This window comes from Copidosoma floridanum, unplaced genomic scaffold (assembly GCF_036245765.1).
Source record: "Copidosoma floridanum isolate Cflo_tuat_1 unplaced genomic scaffold, Cflo_Japanese_pri ptg000022l, whole genome shotgun sequence".
NCBI lineage: Eukaryota > Metazoa > Arthropoda > Insecta > Hymenoptera > Encyrtidae > Copidosoma > Copidosoma floridanum.
The window spans coordinates 3,624,836-3,649,244 of record NW_028321899.1 but is presented as its reverse complement, the minus strand read 5'-3'; the positions used below and the strand labels follow the sequence as shown (position 1 = coordinate 3,649,244).

General features: G+C 33.9%; 1 protein-coding gene across 1 annotated transcript in view; it reads left to right on the top strand.

Annotated features, from left to right (window-relative positions):
* The window catches only part of Art4 (arginine methyltransferase 4), a 335,354-nt gene that overhangs the window by 43,806 nt on the left and 267,139 nt on the right, over positions 1-24,409 (top strand). The gene's annotated exons all lie outside the window — the stretch shown is intronic.

Here is a 24,409-nt window from a genome sequence, read left to right as displayed (position 1 = left end):
GTATTTTTAATTCTTATACATACTATGGTGCATAATGAGTCCAGTCTTTCTTTCTTACATTAAATGTTTACATATTATAGTTGCATTTACAGACTTTTTTTCCATATTATTTAACTCTTCTAATTTCAATAAAGGAAAAGTAATAATCACAGAAATAGCATACCATAATAGCAGTTATACTATTTTTATAGATAATGTAATTGAATGAAAAAAAAACAGTTCTAACTAAATCAAATTAAAAGATAGTTATTGAAAATAATGAAAATCAACCAGAAAAAGACAGCTACTCAGAAACTAAATTTCACATTTTGTAATATATATATATATCAGAATTCTAAACTGTGAAGTATTTTTTCTTTAGTAGACGTGAATGACGTCACTAGAAGTCACTTTTGTAAAAATCAATTGTAACGCACAAAGAATAACTACAGATGAAAATATACCAACGTCTTAGAGAAAGTTAAAAAATAAAAAAAATCTTGCTTTTTTTACCATTAGTTCTTAATATTTTTTACATCCTAGGTTTAATTATTTTTAAACGAAGTTTCTTTTCTTGCGTTATGAGTTTTGGGTGAATGGGGGCTAGACCGAAGAAAGTGTAACAAGGCTTTTTTCTGACCCCGCTAAAGTAATATTGCCGTGTATAAAGCTATACACATTGCCGCAGGCAGCTCTCTATTTCTCTCTCTTCATGTGCATGCACCGAATAACCCGATGGCTCTCTTTTATTCGGCATCCTTTGGTTGTACTTGGTCAGTAGCTCCTCCTCCCCATACAACCGAGTACCGTCAGAACTACGTACACATTTATAGTGGCCGCTGTAAGTATATATGTATAGCTTGACTCGACATATGATATAACGTATTAGTCTCTTCCCGCTTCCCGCACCCTGCTCTATTGCACCGATTGCAATGGCTGTAAAAGTGGCTGTTTAGTTTATTGCCCGAAAACAAAACCAGATCTAGGTCTCAGAACCCCTGGCAGAAGTGAAACTTCCAAATTAAATTTTCATTAAACTTGGTATAATACAAACTGAAAAAATTAAATTACACCTGATTTCAATAGGTCTTAAAGAATCCGATGTTGAAATAGTACACATTTTATTATTAGTACTTATTTGAGCCCGCGCGTGCATGAAGTACATATAATTTGTTACATGTGATTCACGAATTCTAAATACTTTCATATTTGTTATGATACATGTATTAATATGTGTAGTAATTGTGTGTCATGTAAAGCAGAACGAAACAAAAATTCTCACCATACTGCTCCGAAAAATGGTACTTTTATCCAGTTACGCAGGATAAAAATTCCTTTCATTTAAAACTTTTTATTCGTGCATTTGATATGATATTATACATGTACAATCAATTCTTGTTGGAATCATTATACTTATCTGACGAATATTTAAAAATTTATTTTCATATGTATGTATGAACATGCATGAAATGACCGGGACGTGCAACACGTATATATGTATACAAAAAACATACGTATACTGCACCGTATACAAGGAGGCACTTCTATCACCTAGAATTTATAATATACGCTTATCATTTATATTTATATTCTTCTATTTATTATATTTTCTTGTAATAAAAAATCCGTCCAATAGACAATTCAAGGGAACACATTAAAAAAAAATATATTTCATTTATAAAAAATTCCTATTTGAAAAACGAAAATGCAAATTTGAACGCCTTGTGCGGGGAATGTACGTCTAGTACGTTGAGAAAATGCTAGAGCGCGTTCACCTAAAGAAGGGAAAACCTGCTACTAAAAAGGAAAAAACGCAGGCATAAAAAATACCCAAGGGCCCTGAGAACGACCTAACCCTACGTGACTTGGTAAGATAGGTAGTTACCTAACATTAACCTTCCGTGGTTGTACTAAAAATTCGTGCTAGTCTAACCTAACGTGTCTAAGCGGAGATATTAAGGAGGGAAAATTTAAATTGTCGTTTCTGTAAAATTTTCTATTAAACAAAGGCGGATAGATTTTAAGTAAATTCTAAATTATCGAGTATATTATACATTTTCTTTTTTTATTATTAACGTAAATAATCGCGATTATTCAAATATAATTAATATATGTAAAAATTAAAGATACAATTTCCTTAGAATTATATGATTAAATAGATATAAGATAATTAAAAATAAATTGATTGTACTTATTTAAGTAAACCTTCCCCTCCACGTATGATTGCGAGTTCTTTTTTTACATATTAAGATAAAAACTAGAATAATAGCTGTTAAGATACTTATGAAATTGTTTATATGAACTGAGAATATTGTCTGTACCCAAAAAAGGGTAGAAATAAATTAAAAAAGATATTAAATTTAGAAAGATATTGAATGAGATAAAAAACACATTAAATTAATTAACTTAAGGAAATATTCAGGGAACGATGAGAATTTAATAAAGTAAAAATCAAAAAACAATTGCTGTATATTGTGCAGGAATTGATTTATTATTCAAAAGATAAATTTTGAAACTTGATAATATTTATTTTTAAATATTTTATATAATCGGCAATCTGAGCAACTTCGCTCTTTTACACAGGGCAACAAACCCGCCCTCCGACATATAAACACTAACATTGTTTGTGTGTTGGTTCCTAATCTTAGAGTTTCCTCGGTACAGATATTATTCTTAGCCGATTGTTACCACCACCAATTAACCGAGGTTATACTTAAATAAAGGGAAGTCGTAATACTTTGCCTTAAGTATAAGTACAGCTACTGTTTTTCTCTTCTTTTCTCTTTTCTCTTTACCTATACGTCAGCTTGAGCAAGGGCATCGGTTCAGTGTTAAGTCATAGCGTAGAAGCGTACATAACATACCTATAATATGTGTATACATTAGGGTGTCCCTTATTTACCAAAATTTTTTTTTTCACCGTGCCGCCCCCTAGATCTCTTTTTCGTGCTGAAAAATCAAGATCGCACTTGAAAAAATCAAGAAAAAAATTTTTCAAACCGTGCCAAAACTACAAAACGTACTTTTAATTCAAGTACACATTATATACTTGATCCAATATACTTTAATGCTAACTATATTCGGAGTTAACCTAAAACGATTTACATATGACTTTTTTCTCATGTAAAATTTGACGCAAAATCCGTATCTATACTTATTTTGAGCCAAAACTTACATCTGATAATGTAAAATGCACTTTTACTTTCATTAAAGGCTGTTTTTTGATGATATTTGGCATAAAAGTTTCCTTTACGCGCGCTTAGACTCTTTTAACTAAACAAAAATAGCAATCTTATGGTAAAATCTGGCGTAGTACCCAAATATTTACTTATTTTGCACCGAAATTTTGCATTTAGTAGCGTAGGAAACACTTTTACATCAATTAACTGCTGTTTTTTGGTGATTTTTACAATCAAAGTGCCCTCTTAGCTCTAATAAGCTTTACAAACGATTCTTAGTTATGTGTATTGCTTCAAATAACATAGCATTAAAATATCTTAATGAAAACTCTATAGTTTAAAAATAGAAAATTAATGTGACTCATAAATCTCTGTACTATTTGCAATTATTTACGCTCCTTACTATTTTATGTAACATCTTCATAAAAAAAAAATTCATGAATTAAAGGAAATGAGTGGAATCAAATGAAAACATATGAATGCGAAACAATGAAATTTTTATTTAAAATTCTGTAAAACATTTTTAATAGTCTTTTAAATGTCATTTTTTTTCTGATTTTTTCAATTTTTTTTACCACTGTTTGTCTACTTGAATCTCCAAAATTTCTTCGAAATTGACTTACGTTCTGTTCTAAAAATAATTTTTGATTTTCATGTTTAGTTCTGTTTATATATTCTTGAGAAATTTGTACAGCTCTTTCAGCTGCATTATTTACCACACGTAGGTTTTTTACAATCTTTAAACCGTTTAAATAATCATTATTAGTTGACCAAGTCTTACAATCAGTGTATAAAAAGTTTTTATTAATATTAAATCTGTCAAAAAACAAGAGTGATTAAGAGTTTATGGAATGCTCTAATTCTGCATTTTTCAAATTCTGTAAATCGGTATTATTATTAATTATGTATTTTTTTTTAGGTAAATCATCGTAATCCTTGTTTTCTTCTAACGATAAAACCATCTGACACTTGACTGAAAGAGATAAATTATCATCAAAGAACGAAATAGCACTTGCCTCGGGGGACAAGTACCATAGATGCCTTTTAATCTTTTCTAAGGCAGCATTAGATACTAAAGAATCGACATTAACATAATCATAAAGCTTTTTAATAAATTTCAAGTCGTTATTTGGAGCTTGCACAGCGTTTGGAGCTAAAAACCAGGCTTCCGCATACACATAAACAATGAATAAACAAACATCGAAGAGTTTTTTTAATTCGATAGCACTGATTGGGAAAAATCTACGAAACAAAAATATTTTTATCGAGTAGATAGCTTTTGACATCCATCTGGCATGATGATATGCTCCAGGCTTACGAATCTCAAAATATTCCGGAGGTGCTCCTAAAAAAACTAAACACAATTCAAGTAGTTCCTTGTAGTCATCACGAGGTTGCTGTTCTTTCAAATATCTTTTTGCAAAATCTATGATTTCCTCTTTTCGCAGAAATAACGATGGATGCAGATCTTTAAGTTCATCATCATCATATTTTGATGGATCTAAATTAAGCCACTGATCACGAAATCTCTTAAATAATGGATTATCTAGTCCTTTAGTTCCAGGAAATTTCAATTCAAAGACGGATGCGAAAGTGAGTTCATAAATACGGTGACGACAAGGTAAATACAATAAACTTGTATCGAGAAAGTGCTCAAGAATAGTCCCAGCACCATTTACATTTCCCAAATTTTAATTCGTTGTATCACAACATAAAGCTTTCACTTTGTCTTTTAGACCCCAATCATCTATAGCCTCGAAAACGGCATTAGCTTGCGTAATACCTTTTTCATCAGGAAGGGCCAGTATACTTAAAATTTTTTCTAATTTACCGTCGCTAACGAGAATAGGTAATCGATCAACTTTTTTAAAAGTCCAAGCATCTGGTATGATTTTTCCATCCCAATGGATAACAGCTGCTTTCAAATTTGAATCAAATGTATTTTTCAAATTCTCAGCTTTTCTTTGTCGAATCATTAAGCGAGCTCGATTAAATGAACTTTTATTTAAAATAAGATTTTCAATATCGTGACCCAAAGTATTAGCGATGATACCAATTAATAATACAGAATTTTTGTACAATATCTTACAAGAATCTAAAACTGCCACTACATCTTCTGTCATGATATTTATGTCGCCTCGGGATCTCTTTGGTTGGTAATAACGACCTCGTAAGCTGAATTGTGAAACAGAGCTTTGCTGTGAGCTTGATTCACTTGGAGATGGTTCTAAAGATGATTTTTGTTCGAAAATTGATACCAATTCATCTGATTCTGAAAAAATATAAATAACTTATTACATTCGTTTTTATAGATTTTAAGTAAATATATTATTATTTACATTATTTAATTTAATAATTTTTTAAGTTAGTTCTTATTAAGCATCATTATTGTTAATACTGTAAGTAATTTTTAAGTTTATTTCAAGTAGTTATCTCATTTTTCATTATAAAATGACTTATGGATCCAGAACTCAATAAATATACTTTAAAAAATCGAAATACTACAGAAATTACGTTACTAAGAAAAAAGTAATCAAAAAATACTTTACCACGTTTATGAACCATCTCATAAAAAATCAGCCTTTCTAGCACTATCTTAAAATTTACTATGTTTTGCTCCGAACCCGAAGGCATTCCACCTGAAGAAGTTTCAGTATTTGTTACATCTGAAAAATCATTCAATTTAGAATAAAATCTTTATTGCAAATCTTTATAAATTAAATTTATTTCAAAACTTGACTATACCTTGAAGAGTATCAAACGTAATTTCATAAACAAAATCTGCTACATATAATTTTGGTTCTATCGATCTCTGGTCTATGAGAAAATCTTTGTTTATCAGTCATAACATTGAAAACATTACCATGGGCCACGTCACATAACAAGCTTAATTTAGCAGTAAAATTTTCTTCGTGATTCTCATTACTAGGTACACCCATACTTTTTTGTATCCTTCTATACTCTGTATATAAATTGTCTAACTTTTTACAACATCTGTCAAACTTCTGCGTGGGTATATTGGCTTTTTCCCAGAATATCAAAGCTTCTTTGACCACTAATGCTATACTATCCTTAACAGTTAACTTTATATGTCTGGTATTGAAGAAAAGAACTTTCAGAATTTGTTTGTTTGTTGGTAACTTATTACCAATAATTTGTGGCATAGCATCACCAATTAAATAAATATCAATTAATTGTATATTAGAAGACATTGTCAATGTTATCATCCAAAATAACCTAAGAATGGAATTTTATTAAGTTTATACATAAATAAATAAAAACTTATTATTATTAACACTATTGGGAATACAAGAGGTGGAATAAAGTGTCCAAATTTGTAGGAAACTGCAGAGTAATATATCTATATCCAGAAATATACATAGATATACTTGGGTGCAAACTTTCCTGCAAATTCGGCCATTTTCCTCAATTTTCCTATGACCTCTTGCATTCCCAATACACCTGTAGAATACTAGTTTTTTAAAATGTAATCAATTCACAATTTAATGTTTATTAATAAAATTTATGAATTTACAATCATAAATTTTAAGATGATTTTAACTAAATTTTACTCGATTTTAACTTAAATATTAGCACTCAATCATTGCACCTCATAGTACACTTTGGATTATAAAATTTATTAAAAAGACATTGATGAAACAATAAAAAATTATGAAAGGTAATACAACTTTTAAACGTAATAAAAAGTTAGTATACAAGTTATAATAGTTGTATTCGAGTATCAAAAAAGATCAGTCCAGGACAAACCCTAGATAATAGAAATGTATATCTATATCTATGGTCTAGTGTGAAAGATAGATATGTACTGCTCAGTGCCCATAGTAGTGTTCTTACTATAGGAGCCGGACGAATAGCAGTATAATATACAAAAAAAAAAAAGATATACGTATTGTAGTAATTCATTAAAAAAAAAAGTATCTAGGATGAAAGAAAACCACTCGAACAATTTACAAGCCATTTAAAACTTTCCAAAACTATTCTTACAACGTAATGTTGATGAACATTCAAAAAACAAATTTTAATAATATAAACGTGTAATACAATTAAAATTGTAACAAGCATATCAGGAAACCATTTAAAAAACGCGAAGTCCCTCTAAATTTTATGAATTGATTTTCGCAGCTGAATGTTAACAATGTATATTTGTTTACAATGTTAAAATGCAAATCTAAGATGTCCAACGCGCCAAAAGAATGGTTTTTTTAAAAAAAGGTTGACATATGGCTGTTTTATATAGAAATTGATATTGTTTTACTTTGAATAGGTTTATGATGTAGAAATTCACAACATTATATGTTACTACTTGCATTGTAATTCTCTATTTAAAATACACATACCAATATTGCTCTTGTTTCTATTAAACGCACACAACCTTATAACATGTAAATGAAATAAAAAATTACAAAATATAGGATAAAAATACACTATTTCAACGACGTTATTGACGGAAGCAGCCTAAAGCCTTAGAGCATAAATGTATTCTACTAGCGTGGTGTCAGTTTAGGTATATGGTTGTCAGTAAAAAAATATTTTATGTTACAATTTTATATTTGTATGTCAACTATGGACTTAATAATCGTACAACAAATACATTTTCAGCACTCGTTATAACTATAGTATATAAAATTAAATTATAAAAAATGCAATAGAAAATCTCTTTTTTCTACTAACAACCATACACCTAAAATGTCACCACGCTAGTGAAATTAATTTATGTTCGAAACCATCAGGCAGCGTCCATTAGTATCGTCCTTGAATTAATATATTTTAATTTTATACGTGTAGATATTTAAGTTTAAAATATGTACTTTTATATGGTATTGATAGTATTTTATGTGGTTGTAAATAATTGTATTTTTTTTAGAATGAAGTTCTTTATGTCGCGTTACTCGGGGGGCTGGAATTTTAAAACCGACAGATTTTTTTTTTTTGGAAACGAAAGTGGTTTCACCCGAAGTCTCTTTCTTTCAAGTTTCCCCCCTTACCCCGTCCCCCTCACCTACTATTCTCTACACACTTCCCTACTATCTAAGTATATCTCCCAATCCTGCCGTGTTACTCTTCTGCTCACCTTTACCCACCATTCCCCCTCACACTCCCAAGCAATTAATTTTTTAACAATTTCTAATTTTATTTTTCCACAATAATTTTTCTTTGACTTAAAATTTTTTTCTTTTATAAAAAAAAAAAAAAAAAAAAAAAAAAAAAAAAAAAAAAAAAAAAAAAAAAAAAAAAAAAAAAAAAAAAAAAAACATTGTCCACTAAAAAGATTTGAACCCTCAACCTCCTGCACATAAGTCCAGTACTTTACCCACTCTGCTACGAGTGCTGCCGACTAGAGTGACTCGGTTTCTTGTACTTATTGTGTGGTTCGTAACTATAATATTCCATTTTTATATGCATTCACTGATACTACATTTAATCCATAATAAATTATGTATTTGTGTTTTAAAAAAAAAAAAAAAAAATTAATTAGCACAAATATGGTTATGTAGATTGAACATAATAAGGCGCGTTATAACGCATTAAATATTTGTATTTTATGCATTTGATGCATAAAATACCGACCGATTTTTATTAAACCTGACGTTTTTTTTGGCATTACAGTAATGCTAATAATTGCTGTTATAAATAAATTATTTTATGAATAAATTATTAAAAAAAAAAAAAAAGGGAATAAAAAAAAAAGATTAAATATGAAAATAAGAAAGAAATTACAAAAAGGAAATACAAAAAAATTAAAAAAAATGTAATAAAATGAAATATGAAAAAAAATAAAACAAGAAACGGAAAAAAAAAATGAAACAAGAAATAAAGAAAAAAATTTAAAAAATGTAATAAAATGAAATATGAAAAAAAAAAAAAACAAGTAATAAAAAAATTAAATAAAACAAGAAATAACGAAAATAAAATAAAAAAAGATAAAAAAAAAACAACTAACCAGGGGGGATAAATGGGTCATGGGACCCACGGTAAGAACGAAGTTCTTTAAACATGAGATGAGTAAAGACACAATTTCTCAGGTAACAAGGGGGTCGCCAGACCCACAGGAAGAACGAAGCTCTGTAAACGTTAGTACTGCATTCATGTTGTTTACTAAAACAAACACTTGAAAAACGAAAAAAAAAAAAAAAAAAAAAAAATAGTTTACTACTCACGATGGTTGAACTTTGTGAGAACGTCGTGCATAAATACAGTACTCACGAAGTTCAACCATCGTGAGTAGTAAACTATTTTTCATTTTTTGTTTTTTTTTTTCATATTTTATTTTATTACATTTTTTTACATTTTTTTCTTTATTTCTTGTTTCTCAATCTCTGTTTTCAAAAATCTACTTTGCAACTTTTTATTTTATTCACATGTTGAAAAGTTGTGCGCGTTTGAAAGCAACAAGAGCAATATTGTTATGTGTGCTGTTAAACAAAAAATTTTAGGCCCCCAGGTATGGTGCTGTCATACGGATAGTAACATCTTATGTTGTCAAATTGTTAATTAAATCTACTGAAAACATAATACTTTCTTTATGGAATTTTTTGTCTAACAGATTGGGTCTGGCTAATCGATTAATTGCCAACATGCTTTAAAATTCCGCATGTAATTTTTCATCGATTTTTTATGTAAAAACCCCCATAGATTTTTACGAAGAACGTGGAATTCCTTGTGGAACTCTTCCTAAAAAAAAAAGTTTAGGAGTGCATTTCTTAAAAAATTTTCACATGAAATTTTACGTGTATGAAACTCCTCGTAAAATTTTTTTGGCTTGGGATTAACGGCATCGTTTTGGAAGGCCGCACCAACACACTTTGTATTATTTAAAAAAAGTTATTGTTGTAATAGAATGGTTTTATAATAGAATGATTCGTACATACGCATGCAGAACAGATGAGTAATTCTCTGTTAACGAGTCTCGCTAAAATCTGAGGTCTCATCTGAAATCTTATTTGAGATCTCATAGGAGTTATTAGGTGAGATTTGTCACTCAGGCTGAGCCTTTTTCCTTTTATCTTATTTCTTCGTAATTAGTAAAAAGTACGAAAAATACACATATATCTTGATTTCAAATGTTTTTCATCGGTTGCAGAGTTAATGAGAGCTTAGAGGGCACTTTGATTGTAAAAATCACCAAAAAACAGCAGTTAATTGATATAAAAGTGTTTCCTACGCTACTGAATGCAAAATTCCAGTGCAAAATAAGTAAATATTCGGGTACTACACCAGATTTTACCATAAGATTGCTATTTTTGTTTAGTTAAAAGAGTCTAAGCGCGCGTAAAGGAAACTTTTATGCAAAATATCATCAAAAAACAGCCTTTAATGAAAGTAAAAGTGCATTTTACATATTCAGATGTAAGTTTTGGCTCAAAATAAGTAAAGATACAGATTCTGCGTCAAATTTAACATAAGAAAAAAGTCATATGTAAATCGTTTCAGGTTAACTTTGAATATAGTTGAGCATTAAAGTATATTGGATCAAGTATATAATGTGTACGTTAATTAAAAATACGTTTTGTAGTTTCGGCACGGCTTAAAAAATTTTTTTCTTGATTTTTTCAAGTGCGATATTTATTTTTCAGCACAAAAAAGAGATCTAGGGGGCGGCACGGTGAAAAAAAATATTGGTAAATAAGTGACACCCTACTGTATGTAGCTAACGTCTGTGAAAGTTGGAATAGAACTTCGTTCCGACCGAGGGTTGGTAGACCCCTGACAACTGGTTTCTTTTTTTTTTTATTTGCAGTATTATAAAATAATTTGTGGTCACTATCTCGTATTAAAGCTTAAATATTGAAATAATTTCTCGCTGAAACAAGTCTCAATGCTCAACATTATGTGACTAATGTATGCTGGAAATAAAAAGCAAACGAAATACTTTTTAATGCAGATAAAAAAATAACTGTTAAACCCAATAGGTGCAAAAGTGTTTCTGGGAACAGCTACACTAAGATAGAATATTAAATACTAGAATAACTTAAAATTAATACATATAGACTATAATTAAATGATACACCACTTAATTACAAACCTACACATATTACACTGATAGTAAGCAATAACTATATGTAACATATTTATCGACACCGCTGGTGAAGACTACGCCCTGCTTCGAAGCCTGGATGAAGGCTATGCCTTTTTCCGCGGTCCGAACGAAAACTATGCCCTATTGTCTGTTCCAGACGAAAATTATGCCCTTTTAGGATCCCGGACGAAGACTATGCACTTTTCTGGAGTCTGGACGAAAATTATGCCCTTTTGTATGTCCTAGACATAAACTATGACCTTTTCTTGTACTTGGACGAAAACTAAGCTCTTTTCTCGAGTCTGGACCAGTGCTCCCGACCGCGGCACCCCACCCAGCGGGAAATTCAAAAATACAAAAAATTAAAAAACAAATAATTAAATTATATAACAATGTTAAAGGTTTCAATTGATTGCTGATAGAATATGTACAGTCATAAAATAGTGTTTAATTGATTATTCTATTTTTTATTAATATTAGAGCCCAACATTATTCGAATGAATGCGCATTGCTGAAGATTACTGTCAACCTACTTGTATAAAATGTGATTAAAGGCAAAACACGATTATTAGTGACTAAAATGTTAAGTATCATGATTTGCTACGTATAAATATTTCATTAAACTTTGATGTTAAGGCTTTCTACCCAAGACGGAGTAGCTATATATATGAATATGGATGCTACAATTGTTCAGCTTGAAAGTTGGCAGCACCTTTGTATATATAGTTATATAGGTAGAAGTTTCAGACGATGCAAAGAAGAAGTGGACGTCGTGCTTAATGTTCTCGTTTTATAGGCTCGTTGCTCGGTGAAAAATATTTCGGTTATCGACAATTTATTAATCGATATTGCATGATTGATCGGCTATCACTCGTTGTACCTGCCAAAATATTGGCTCACTAAGTGCAAGTATGAGATTATTTCAGCTGGACTTCGTATAACCTGCAAATATCAGATAAGTAAAAAAGCCTTTTGTTTGTTTCACTAAGCATTATTACTCAGCATTAATTGGATAAATGTAATGTGAACTAACGAATCACAGTAAATAAACATTTATTTGATTTTTAACATTATTTTTCCTACTGCTACAATTTTGAAAACCTTTATACTTCGTTTTCCTTTCCGTTATACATTTATCAAGAGCTTTCGAGCATAGGTACTTTGTATAAACGTTTACTTTTAGGTTTTATTTCAAGATGACAGGATGTCATGTCAGCGAATTCAATTCAAGGTGACAGGATGTCATGTCAGTGTTTGGCTGCTCATTGGGACTTGCCTCCTTTTTAATGGTAATTTTATGAATAATGAGATACCACATCGCCCCTGACAGTATACATTCCACAAGAGGTAATGAGCTCCAGCTTACAAGCTTGTTCATAATAGGGGAGTTTGTGTAACCGCTCGAAGCTTTCATTTGGTACTAGCACCAGGAAAAATAATTTGACGCAGTCCATGGATTGCGATGCAGTGCAAACAAAGGCCACCGATAACAGCCAAAGGCAAGAGGTTCCCCCAGGTAATCTGTACATCAGAAAATTTACTCGAAAACTTTGCTCGACAACTGAGTAAGTAATATTTTTTAAAAGCTACCAGTTTTCTGTGCAGATGCACATAAACGGTGTTCTTACATTTATTCCTAAAGATGGTTATATTTTGTTCTGGAATTATGCAATTCATATTTCCAGGGTTCAAACTTTCGGAGGCACTCGACTAACATTGAGAGGTAGCCTTGATGATAATGTTAATGTATGAACGTGTACCCATAACATTGAAAAATAACAATGAACATGACGAAATATGACGTGCTAATATCGTTAAGTGATGATTATAACAAGTACGATGTCGAAGTTGAAAAATTATCATCGAGTTGTTAGTATATATCAGTGCCCTCCGGTGAATTTGGAAGTTCAAAGTGATCAGTGATCCGTTGGGGGTGAAATGTAAGAAAATAAATAAATACAAGTAAAGTGTATTTAAATTTTCTTGCGTTGATTTATTAATGCGCAACGTTTCGCTGACAATATGCGTCAGCCTTATCAAGATACAAAATTAAAATTAAAAACACACAATGAGTGATCTGGAAGGCTCAAACACAGAAATACAATAAATTTTTATGTAAATTGTTACCGCAGGTAAGCGAGAATTCGTAAGTTTGGTTGACTTACTCGTCACCTGTCGTGCTATCGACTGACAATAAATTACAACAACAAGCCAGCGCTTATATAGGCGGAGCCGCAAAGGTAGACGGTAAAGGGCGATGAACTCGATCGAGACATTTAAACTTTCGTAGTAAAGGAAGTTATGCTCTATTAAAGGAAAGCACATCCTCCTTTCTATTGATGTTGTGTTTGTCGAGTTTTATGTAAAGCATTTCGGAAATAATTCTTTTTTTGTAATTGGATTCTTTGTCAAGGATTTTAAAGTTATCCCAATCGAATTCAGGGTCAAAATTGATTTGGTGTGCACAAACAACGGAATCGGAGTTTTTACTTTTCATATGTTCACTAATGCGGACCTCCGCCGCTCGCTTTGTTTCACCAACATATGACGCAGGACAATTTTTACAATAAAACTTGTATACTACATTTGTCTGTTTATGTTTATTCGTTGTATCTTTTCCTAAGCGGACGATATGCTGCAGTTTATTGTTGATAAGAGGGTAAGTGTGAATATTGTAGGGTTTTAACATGGTTGAAATTTTTTCAATATTACTGTCAATATATGATATGCCAATTTTGCAGAGAGGGTAGGTGTTTGTAGTGCTTCTGTTATGATTACTATATTTGTGTCTTTTTAATCTGACCTTTATGTTTTTATTAATAAAGTTAAAAGGGTAATTGTTTTTTATCAACAGGTTTTTCACCCTAGCAATATTCACACCGTGAAAACGTGTACTGGCAAGTAAGATCGCCCTATCAACCAAATTAAAAACAATATTTCTCTTATAGCTAACTGGATGGCCAGAAAAATAATTTAAGATTCGTCCGGAAGAAGTAGGTTTTTCAAACCAGTCAAAATTAAAATAATTAGAATTTCTTATTATCGTCAAGTCTAAAAAGTTGAGTTTCTTGTCAATCTCCATTTCATATGTAAATTGTAGTTTGGGATGATATGAATTAAAAATATATTAAATTTGGTGAATATGGTCAACATTAATAAAAAGTAATCATCATCATCCACGTAACGAAAATAAAAAGATGGAATAATATTATAGTTATTTTTTAAGATGGAGAGACAATCATTTTATAGGTCGTCCATCACAAGGTCAGCAAACAAAGGTGAAATAGGAAAACCCATGGGCGTGCCGAAAATTTGTTGATAAAAAATGTTGTCAAAAGTAAAAAAAGTATTATTGAACAATAATTCTGTACATTGTCGAATTTCATTAACCGGGATTCGACATTTATTCATTATGGTCACAATTTGTCGATCGATGCTCCGTAGTACCAACTCTAGAGGAATATTAGTAAATAGGGAGCTGACATCTAAGAACATTAGTCTATAATTAGTAGTGGGTTTTATATTTTTTAGTTTGTTTTTCAATTCAAAGCTATTATTAATGTGTGATATTGGAACGTTGACTGACTTCTTCAGTTCATCGTAAATTACTTTTGCTAGAAAATATGTAGGGCTATTGATAAGAGAGACGATAGGACGTAAAGGGGCATCGACCTTGTGAATTTTCGGCAAGCCATAAAATTTAGCTAGAGTTGTATCTGTGAGTGACAAAGCGTTGGGATGGTATGTTCTAGAAAGGAAGCCGTTAGAGTTGAGATTCTTTAAAATGTTAGAGGTTCTCTTTTGTAGAGAGTTTAATGGGTTTTTTGAAATAATTTTATACGTCGAATGCAGTTATCGAAGTTCACGTGTACGACTTATGGAATGATGATAGTCATACGAACAATAATAATAATTACAATAATAATAAGACTAATAGTAATCGACGGCTCTTACGAAAAACAACGGAACTCAGAAATTCCAATGTTATTTTAAATAAGAAAATCTGAGTTTCGTTGTTTTTCGTTAAAGCCGTCGACACAAAGGGGCATTGTGGAGAAGTCATTTGAATTGTAGGATGATAATTGCAGCTTCAGTCTACATAATTAATACGTTTGGTTTGCCAAAAAAATAAAACTTATTTACACACTACATCTCACTTTCTCAACCAATAACGTACTGCCATTTGCTTAATTAACTGCTTTATTTTTGCTCTTTTCAACGATATATCGTCACCCCCGAACCAATTGTTCAGCGAGCATAGTTCTTCATAATTCTCGATGGGATTCTAAAAATCACGTACATTACTGTATTTTTTATTAATCTAATTTTAGGTTTTCATTCATCAACTCCTTTTTTTGCTTACTTTGAAAAATGATTCCACAAATTGTAACATATACAAACCGCAGTCCGTGCACTGAAAAAAATTCTCTACGATTTTGGCTGAACACACCACCACCGTTTCAGCGGTTCAGCCAGCGGTAGTTGGCTGCAATATTAAAACAGCAGTGTGCCAGGCCGTTTTGGCTTGGCTCGTCTGCTATAGTTACACTGCCGCCACATACAGTCTGCTACACAGCCGAAAGTGCAGTGTAAATAAGCCATTCAGGAAGTGCATGCATTGCCGTGATATAGTGTGGAATACATGGGACTTATATCATCATTAAGACCTAACCTAAATCCCAAATACGCAATGTTAATATTATATAGCTTTAGTTTACCTGTATATGTGTAAATACGTAATAAAAATTAATATCGTTTTGATGCTTATACAACTTGCCTGTAGTAAATGAAAATTAAGCCATAAAAAATTACTTTTTGTATATTTCTATGTACAATTTTGTTTTGTGTACATACTACGAAATTAAATTTAAAGTAGTTATTTAATACATATATATTTTGTACAGTTCATTGAATGACAAATAAAATTTCATGTAGCATGCACTTCCTGAATGGCTTGTTTACACTGCACTTTCGGCTGTGTAGCAGACTGTATGTGGCGGCAGTGTAACTATAGTAGACGAGCCAAGCTAAACGGCCTGGCACACTGCTGTTTTAGTATTGCAGCCAACTACCACTGGCCGAACCGCTGAAACGGCGGTGGTATGTTCAGCCAATATCGTAGAGAATTTTTTTCAGTGTGCTATTATTTTGTTGCGGAACGTCTATTTGTCTTGTTGATGGTAGAGTACTCGAATTGAATACGTCTGAGTTACCAAAAAATATTTGGTAGTTTTCATTCAATAAGTGTAAAATATTTCCACTCACATTCTTCGTTCCATATCCCATTGTGGAGTTATAAATCAAAATACCAGAACTGCAACAAATATAATTTTTTATTAATGTCAGGAATTGGTCTCCTACTGCACAGCTGTACACTCTGTACAACCACCGTTGTGTCTCACACATGGAAAAACCGTGTGAGGATTTACATCTCCATGAGAACCATGAGGATCAGAAAAACAATTTGGTAATATTTTCCCGATAGTTATTTCCATGTGGGATTCGCATATGGTAAGGTATGCCAACAAGGTCCCCCACTCATGAAAAAATTTCATTCTATTATTTCATAATAATTATTTTAAAAAGTGCTTAAAAAATAATATCTATTAATAACTGTCTACATTTAAGACTATAAAATATATGAAAATCACACATTGTCAAAAAGCTTTAGATAGCTATAATTTTTATACACTGATTATTAGTTAACATTATCATCATGTATGAAATGACATTTGTTTAAATAATGTTTAACTACTAATAGCTTCCAGCTGTTCCATATGTCTGAGTAGTGCTTCGTGCAAATTAATTTCACAGTACGGTAACTTTTTTCACAACTACAATACCTTTTTTTTTGATTTACTTTACGCCTTTGAATGATTCGTAGCGCATTCATCGTGAATATATTATTTACATACTATTTACAGCATAGTGGTAAGAAAAATATATTAATAGTTGTTGTACCTTTTCTCTGTCCCATCATAACGTCTCCTTTTTATTGCACCGGGACCATTGTTCAATTCTTCATGGCGAGTTAAATAGACCACAGCCAAAAACCAGTGATTACTTAAAGTAATTAACTCTTCGTTTATAAATACTTCAAGGACATAGGGTAAACGATGCTGCAGTTCTTTATATACAGCACAGAGGCAAAACACTAATTTTAACCAAAACAGCACTGTCCGTTTCCAAAACGTTTCTGACACGTTTAATCTGACACTGAAAAACCGTTACACAAAAATCTCAAAAAGTGTTTCTACAACGTTTCGTTGAGATCTTCTTGTCCGGTGTTACTTATTACAGTCGGTAATAACTGGACGGTGCAGACGCATTTCATACACAGTTTTGAAAATTATTTTGTACGTACAACAAATTCAATATACATATCGAGTGTCTCTCACTTTCTTAATTGTACCACGATTCATGTGATTGATCAACACATTCGTTTAAAAATATTTCATGTTTCGGCCCCACGTTGCAGCCGCCTAGTTGGTTTCAAAAATATTTTGTAAGATTCAGGTTCACTACTACTGTGCCAACTTTGTAATGTAACATCGGACAAAAGCTTGCATAAACGTTTCGTAAACGATTTTTCAGATAATCGAGAAGTCTTCTTCAGTTTCAGAATCAACGTTTCTTAAGCGGACAAGTAACACGTGGGAGCTGTTGGGTACTACGTTGACGACTGGGATCATTTTTGCCCGATATATACGTAGAAAACGTATTTTTCGATTACATATTAAAATTTGTTTACGTCTCTGGTGTTTGGTAAGTGAAAATAGTATACGCACCACATTCGGAGGTTAAAAAATGTCCTACATATCACGTTAACGTTTATTAACGTGAAATCTGCGACATTCTTCACCTCGCTCTCTAGGTGCGTAATGTACTATTACTGAAACCAATTATTGTAAGGTGGTTCTTTACGAAAATCATTTACTTTAACCTCAAGTAAAACTTAGAGAGGTTGCTATTAAATATATGAATAATATCATCTCAAACTATAAAATTCCTTTATCAGGCACATTTTTGAAAAAGGTTCAGTTAGAAAATGCACTTGAAAAACCCAGTGTTACTGAAGTTTAGTTGTTTTTCCGTTGTATGATACAACGTAATATCACGTACAGTAGACTTATGATTATGATAGAAAAAATCCGTACTAAAAAAATTCCATACCAATAATTGGGGAAAATTTTGTTTTTACTTCGGGAATTCTTGAAAGGCTGCTGTGCCCTCGGCAGGAAAAAAAGTGTTCACAACTCAAGTGCATCCGACCAGGGCGTCCCAACAGTCCCTCGGCCCTCGGGCGTTGCTTCGCAAGTGCCCTTGGGCCAAGGTACCGCCCTGGAGAGATGTACTTTTTGAACGAAAACTACTGTTAATATTATATATTTTACCATGGACGCAAAATAAAAAAGTTACGCCCGAAGGACGAGGTTTTTTTATATTTGAGCTCAAGGTGGGAGCGACGTTTTTTTGACACAAGGGTACAAAGTTGTACTTTCGGTTCATGAGTGCACTTTGCACCCGATAATAACTTTGAGCCCTAGGGCGGAAAAGTAGTTTCCCGCTCGTGGGCGCAAAATGATTTAGAGCCCAAAATGCTATCCGAGGGCCCAATATGCATGGTTAAAACAATATTTAATCGTAAAAGCAGTAATTTGGCGATCAGCGAGAGTGTCATGTCTGTCGGTTAAATGAGGAGATGCCCGGCATGTGTACAATAACTTCAAATTTAATACTGTTCTTAGTGATACGATTATAAGTACATCAGTAAAAGAATTTTAATATCATGTTTGTGAAAAATATTTACTTCAACGTAATTATTGGATTTCACCTTGACGAAATATTAAATTATTTACGTATTTTTATTGATAAATAGACAAACAAGGTAAAGAGAATATTCTGCCTACACAATGGGTGATGCTCCACGACAGCATATTTACGCTCATGTATAATTCAGCTATTTCTGCTGAGTACAGATATATGTCTATTTCAGAAACTTGAGCACAAAAAAATTTTTCAATTCATGTTACTTACTCGCACGTTTATTCATATATAAATTTATTACCACGTTTATTCATATATAATATAACACCTTGATACGGCACCGTCGTGAAGAACCACCTTACAACGGCTTTTCAACTTATTTTAAACAAAACATTTTACGGCTACCAATTCCAGTGTTATGAGAATCATGTGTACATATTTGTAAACACACACACTCACATACACACACACATAAATGCGTGATTCTAACATATTATGTGATTTTACCTTTCATTAACCGGAATCAGTAGGAAATCCTTTTCAAATGGATTGATTCGTTTCGATTTCTTGTTACTTATAGAATGCATCGATCTGCACTTTTCTCTATCTCTTTGAGCATTTGTATAAACATATGTATCATATACGTAACTTTTGCGTCGATCGTTGTCGCTTAATACTTCCAGGTACAAATATTTACAATAAAAATTTATGATGACATCGTTCACATTAGTGTTGTCCTCTAGGCAATTCATATTTTCCACATATATACATATTCCTTCTTTAGCTGGTGGTTCAGGATAAATCAACAATCTGTACGACAAGCACATGTAATTTGCATAAGTTCACTTACAATTTGTTGACTAAATGTTAAACGATGTTTAACGACATAAAATGGATAGGATCGATAACGTACTCATATATTTGTATCACATCCTTCAATTACTCCACCTTCATCGATGGATATAGTCATATCACTTTGATATTCCACTTTTGAATGTTCAGATACACATTTTAACTCACGTTGCATCTACAAAAAATTTATCATGTTTGTTAATATATTTCGATACAGATATTTACCTGGATTTGCGTGACTCAATTAATAACACTACAATTATATAGTAATATTATTATAATGATCGTTCAGTAAGCTTTACTTAACTATTGGCCAGGTGCAAGTTGTTAGAGGGAATCGATAATTCGACGCCAGCGTGAGTAACAGTTTCTAGTGTAAACACAACTGGCACTGCTAAGTATAGCTATACATATTAGCGACAGTATACAAAGCATAATTCAAATCCAACTATCGTTATAATTATTGATCTTATCGTAACGGATTGTATATCATTCAATTCTAAATAACGTTTGTGATATCATACAGAAAAATTTTGAGTCGAACCCATTCTTAAATTTTAACTCGTGATTTTTTCGTACATTATCTCATGGTGTCTGAAAATTGGGGACCAGAGTTCGCCGAGTAGCTCCTGTAGAGGGCGCACTTCAGAAGGCTTGCACCTGGCCAATAATCCTTTTTATCAAAATATTTGTCTACCCCGACGAACTTACCATAGTTGGAGTATTATTTAGCCATGTTGACAAAGTTGGAATCTTTTCAACATATTCTGGCAGTTTTTTGAGGCATCTGAGGCAGTAGATGAAATCGGCTGAAGTCAAGGAACAATGGGAGCAAACCGCTGAAAAATCGTTTATGCATTTGGATTCCTACAACATTTACAAGTTTTTACAGTGTTCAAACTCGATATTTTACAAAACATTGATAGCAATATTATGTTATTCAATACAATTGTCTCAATTCAAAGCGTTACTAACTTTTCGAACTTTTTTACGACGAGGCCCTAATAAGGATACCAGGGTAAATAAATAAAGGGCAAGAGCCAATAGTTAATTTAATTAATAATTAATAATAAATAATAATTAAGTAAAGATATATATTTAGTATAAGTTGTGGTGAGAGAGTTATATAAAGCTATATAAAAACCATTTATTCGAAAAAAAAAGAACAATCCGGATGAAGTGCGATAGTCGATTACAGAGTTTAATGTGTGAATGTGTATATGTGTGAGTTGGTGGGGCGACCCGGCGAAGTTCGAGCACAGCTCGATGGTGCAAGAAGCACGCGTAAAATTGAAAGAAGGTCAATTGCAAAGAACGCGACAAGCACGTTAGTATATCCGGTGCACCGGAGACAAAGCGACAAGACAAGTGAGAAACTCAGAGGCAAAGGAAAGACCACTCGAACGTGTGTACTCTCCAAGATCAGCTACTGAACTGTATCGAGCGCGCGCGGACGCGCTCGCCAGTCCCTTACAGGTGTTGCGACGCCCAATTAGCCACCGCTCGTCATTAGGCCCGACCGACGCTTAGGACCATGAAAAGAAAAAAAAAGGACAGACGATGATACTGCAAGAGAAGCACAGTGTCGTGCGTGAAAAGAGAAAGTATAGGAAGAATAGTAGAGAGAGATATAGTAGCAGAGAGCCGGAACGAGAGGGAAATAGAAAAGAGAGAGAGAGAAAAAGAAAAGCATAGATGATGCGTAGCGGTAACGAGCGATAGCGAAGAAAACGTGCTCCGACGGAACAGTCACCTACTGTTATTTCGAAATTTTTACGCAATTCAGACAAGATAAATTTTGACACTTTCTTTGATTTACACGCTAACAGGCCATCATCAACAAACAGGGCTAAATGCACTGTATAACCTTTGCACTCACCAGTAAAAATACACTTGTCGGCATCACTTTCTTTTAGATCAAAAAGGCATAAAAAACGCTTGAATTTTGCATTTCAGCAACGAGGCGCTTGTTTGAGCCCGTACATGATTTTTTTAATTTACACACTGTATCACTTTTAGACTCACTCACTTCGTTACACACATTGCATATTTTTCCATTTATTCCATACCTTTTACCTTTCTCACACACACACACGCCCTTTGGCAGCTCCATGTAAATTTCTTCTTTCAAGTCACCGTAGAGAAACGCAGATTTGACGTCAAAAGTGGTCGTTTCCAGATCATGTTGAGCCACGTGAGCCAGCAGCACTTGTAGAGAATCGTATCTCACTACAGGCGCGAAGGTGTCGGTGTAGTCAAGTCCTTCTATCTGCATGAACCCTCTAGCACATAGGCGCGCCTTGTAGTGAGCTTCTTGATCTGATGAGCCTGGATTTACCTTGAAAACCTACATGGAGTCGATCAGTCTCGTACCTTGACGCCTAGAGACGAGCTCCCACGTCCCATTTTTTCCGTGCTGCTTGAGTTCATTTTCGACAGCCTTCCGCCAGTTTTGTGCATCTGGTCCGTTAGTTGCTTCCTCGAATGAGTCTGGAGGCTTGAAGACTGCGACGTTGAGTGTAAGCCTGTCCGGTGGTCTGAGGGCAGAACGAGGGCGCAGCGTCATATGCTCGGCTTTGTTCTCTTCTGCGTCGTCGTATTCATTTGAGTCGTCGTCCCGCTCGTTGTTGACAGCGTCTTCGTCCCTCTGGTCGGGACTCCCAGGAAGATACCACTCGACCTCAGACTCCTAGGTTTTTACTAGTTTGCTGCAGTCCTGTTCGTTAAAGGTCACGTGCCTTGACACATGTACCTTTTTGGTATCGGGGTCGTACAGGCGGTAGTTAGTCGACTCATCCTGATATCTAACTAACAGCAAGCACTTAGCCTTGTCAGCTATTTTGTTGATCAGCTTTTTGGGTATATTCATATAGGCCTTACACCCAAAAGTTCTGACGTGTTCCAAGGTCGGCTTCTTGTCTGTGTATGCCTCGTACACAGTCTTGTTTTGGTGTGCGGCACTGCCCTTCATCCTATTTAAAAGGTATACGGCAGTGCTGACTGCTTCGGCCCAAAGGTAGTTTGGCAATTGTCTCGCTTTCAGCATCGTGCGAGCTGCTTCCATAATCGTTCTGTTCTCCCTTTCGGCTTTGCCGTTCTGCTCGGGCGTGTAAGGAGCCGTACATTCATGGATTATACCTCGCTCACTGAGGTATTGCTGCATCTTGCTGTTGACGTATTCGCGTCCGTTATCAGTGCGCAGTGTTTTCATAGTCTTACCGAACTGATTTTTTTACTAGCTTTTCAAACGACGCGAATTTTTCGAATACGTCAGCCTTGTTTCTCATAACATACACGTACCTATAGCCTGTGCAGTCGTCCTTGAATAGCACATAATACCGCGCACCACTCAAGGATTCTACCGGCATCGGGCTGCACACATCACTGTAAAAGAATTTACTAGGAGCGCACACACGTTCAATGTCCTTTTTGAATGGCAGCTTGTGTGCTTTGCCGAGCTGGCACGGCTCGCAGAAAAATTCCTTGTTTTCGTCGAAGTTGATTTCCTTAATCAAGTTCGCAGATGCCAGTTCCTTTATAGCACGCTCGTTAATATAAGCTAATCGCTCGTGCCACGTCTTAACACTCTTTACACACACATTTGCCTCGCAATTGACCGGTTTTACTACTACAAGAAGCATACGATAAATATGGTTCGATTGCTTCTCACCGACGGCAATAACCACACCTTGTTTTTGTAGTTCGACACGGTCACCTTTGAAAATAAAGTAAAATCCACGCGATGTGCATTGACCAACCGAGAGTAAATTTTTCCTTATGCTTGGCACATGCAAAACGTTTTCGATGCGCGCCTCTTGCCAGCTACCGTTAAGTAGTCTGTTTATATATATAGTACCCTTGCCGGCGATCAAACACTCACCGTCGTCACCTAGCACTATTTTGTCGCCGTTGCTTCTCGGCTTGTAATCAACAAACCAATCCTTCCTATAGGTAACATGAGCAGATGACCCACTGTCGGTAAACCAGGCATCTTCCGTGTCCGCTTCGAGAATCTTCTCTTTCTCTCGAGAAGGTCTCCCGGCTGGGACTATGCCTCCGACGTCCTTTTTTGTGCCGATGCCCTTTTCGGCAATTAAAGCTACGTCTTGAGAAGGATTCTCAGTGCGCGCAGCTTCTTTGAATTTATTCTTTACAGGGCACTGGCTGGCGTAATGTCCTTTTTGATCACAAGCATAGCACTTCACGTGCTTTTTATCACGTGGAGCGCCACCAGTATTACTGTTCTTCTCCTTTCTGCCTTTCCCCTTTCGCCCCTTGACTGCTGCCAGCGTGACGATTTCTTCGTCTTCCTCGGCCCGCAGCATACCTTCCTCTTCTATTAGTCGTTCCAATAGATGCCCCATTGTTTACCTATCCGTTGCCACACTGCTCCATGCAGTGCGCAAATAGCGATACTTTGTAGGCAAACTCGTGAGAACCTTCGATATGACTAACGAATCGGGGAGATTCTCACCGAGGTCGATCAGCTGCAGCGCCATGTTCTGAACCCTCGACACGTATTGTGCGACGGTCTCAGATGAATCCATTTTGATATCGTGGAAACGCTGCATCAACAGCAGCTTGTGCGTCGCCG